The sequence below is a fragment of the Magnolia sinica genome, chromosome 11 (assembly GCF_029962835.1).
Source record: "Magnolia sinica isolate HGM2019 chromosome 11, MsV1, whole genome shotgun sequence".
NCBI classification, from domain to species: domain Eukaryota; kingdom Viridiplantae; phylum Streptophyta; class Magnoliopsida; order Magnoliales; family Magnoliaceae; genus Magnolia; species Magnolia sinica.
The window spans coordinates 18,827,809-18,830,734 of NC_080583.1; positions in this window are offsets into that span (position 1 = coordinate 18,827,809).

The following is a 2,926-nucleotide window of genomic DNA, read 5'->3' on the forward strand; positions in this document are numbered from 1 at the left end:
AGCGATCCCGCATCTCCTGGCTGAAGGAAGGGTATCACAACACCAAATTCTTTCATGCGTCTATCCTCAAAAAGAGAAGAAGAGCCTCCATCAAATCCATTCAACCCCTATTTGGGCCAGTCATTAATTTCACCAAAGAGATTGGCAAAGCAACTATCCAATTTTACACAAATTTGTTCACTTCCAGGGCCCCCATAATTCATCCTCTCTTCTACAATGCATCCTCACCATGATTTTTGATCAGATGAATGCCCATCTCCTAATTAAGTCCACCCAATCTGGATGAGTTTAGGGTAGCCATCTTTTCCATTCCCTTTGACAATGTGCCTAGCCCGAATGGTTTCTCTGGTTGGTTCTTCACCTCCTACTAGGACAATTCAAGGCAACATCCATGAAGCAGCCATCGACCTCTTTAAGGGAGGCAATATACCCAAAGCATTCCGATGTTCATCCATCTTCCTTATTCCCAAGAAGAAAAATGCGGAGACTTTTGCTGATTACCAGCCAATCAGTCTATGTAATTGCATACACAAGATATTCTCCAAAATTATTGCCAACAGGTTGTCTAAGATCCTTTCGTTCATCATATTTGAAGAGCAAAGTGCCTTTGTTAATGATCGATCTATTATCGAAAGCATATTCATTATTTCAGAGATGGCTAGCGACATCACTACGCCAAAATAGTGAAAAAATGATGGTCCAAAACCGTCTTAAATGACCAAAAAGGACGGTCATGGACCGTCACATGGGCCGTCAAATTTTACCGTGTCGTATTACTTAAAGGACAGTCGAAAACCGTCATTCTAATTGACGAAAAAGGACGGTCATGGACCGTCTCTTATGTGCCTTTAAAGGATGGCCATCGACCGTCCTTTAAAAGGACAGTCATGGACCATCCTTAAAAAGGGCTGTCATGGACCGTCTCTTATGAGCCTTCAAAGGACGGCCATGTACCATCCTTTAAAAGGACAGTCATGGACCGTCCTTAAAAAGGACTGTCATGGACCATCTCTTATGAGCCTTCAAAGGATGGCCATGGACCGTCCTTTAAAAGGGCAGTCATGGACCATCCTTAACAAGGACTGTCATGAACCGTCTCTTATGAGCCTTCAAAGGATGGTCATGGACCGTCCTTAAAAAGGACTGTCGTGGACCATCCCTTATGAGCCTTCAAAGCTAATTTTCAAATTTAAGAGGGTCAATGTACACTTGTTACAATATATTTCATCGTATTCTTCCTGATATACACTTGCTATGTAATATATTTCATCATATTCACATTCACATCCATTTAAACCCAAACTACGTAAATCCAACATAAAACTACATTCATCCAAACATAAACTACATCCATCCAAACACAAACAATCTTATCCACATTCCATTCATCCATTGATAAATACATATAAGTTTAACATCATAAATTTTTAAAAAAGGAAAAAAATCAGCAACAATTTTCTTTTTGTGTCTTTCATCTAAAAAAAATAATATTAAACCAACAAAACATTATAATTTACAATCATGAAGAATTACATAAACTTCTTCCAAAAAAGTGGGCACTTTTTAAAAATAAAACTAATCATTAAAATAAAACTAATGCAAGCGAATAATGCAAAAAAGTGTTTCAATTCAAGTTAATAGAAACAACAACAAAAATTAAAGCTTTATAAAAAGGGGCATGTGTTAAAAGGGATACATTCTTGTTTGTTGCCATGTGATTGGGCTACAATTCAAGTTAATAGAAACAACAACAAAAATTAAAGCTTTGTAAAAAGGGGCATATGCTAAAAGGGATACATTCTTGTTTCTTGCCATGTAATTGGGCTACATTATTATAGCAATCGGGTTCGGGTTCGGGATCGGGTTTAAGTTTGAGTTTTCAAGTTTAGGTTTAGGTTTAGGTTTAGGTTAGGGAGTTGAGATTATGATTAGGTGTAGGTCTAGGTTTAGGGATTTGCGAATACATTTAGGTTTTAGGTTTAGGTTTAGGTTATAGGTTATAGGTTATAGGTTTAGGTTTAGGTTTAGGTTTTAGGTTATAAGTTATAAGTTTAGGTTATAGGTTATAGGTTACAGGTTAAGGTTTAGGTTATAGGTTTTGGTTTAGGTTTAATTTAAGGTTTAGGCTTAGGTTATAGGTTTAGGTTAAGGTTTAGGTTTTAGTTATAAGTTATAGTATATAGGTTATAGCTTTAGGGAATTGAGAATAGGTTAAGGTTAAGGTTTAGGTTTAGGAAATCGGGTCCAGGTTTGGGATCGGGTTTAGGTTTAGGTTAGGGAGTTGAGATTAGGATTAGGTGTAGGTTTAGGTTTAAGGAATTGAGAATACATTTTGGTTTTAGGTTTAGGTTTTAAGCTTAGGTTTAGGTTATAGGTTTAGGTTATAAGTGCAAGTTATAGGTTTAGGTTTAGGTTAGGTTATAGGTTAAGGTTTAGGGAATTGAGAATAGGTTAAGGTTTAGGTTTAGGAAATCGGGTTCGGGTTCAGGATCGGGTTTAAGTTTGGATTTTCAAGTTTAGGTTTAGGTTTAGGTTAGGGAGTTGAGATTAGGATTAGGTGTAAGTTTAGGTTTAGGGATTTGAGAATACATTTAGGTTTTAGGTTTAGGTTTAGGTTATAGGTTATAGGTTTACGTTTAGCTTTAGGTTAAGGTTTAGGTTTAGGTTATAAGCTATAGGTTTAGGAAATTGACAATAGGTTAATGTTTAGGTTTAGGAAATCGGGTTAGGGTTTAGGATCGGGTTTAGGTTTAGGTTTAGGTTTTCAAGTTTAGGTTTAGGTTTAGGTTAGGGAGTTGAGATTAGGATTAGGTGTAGGATTAGGTTTAGGGATTTGAGAATACAATTAGGTTATAGGTTTAGGTTTGGGTTATAGGTTATAGGTTTTGGTTTGGATTTAGGTTAAGGTTTAGGTTTAGGTTATAAG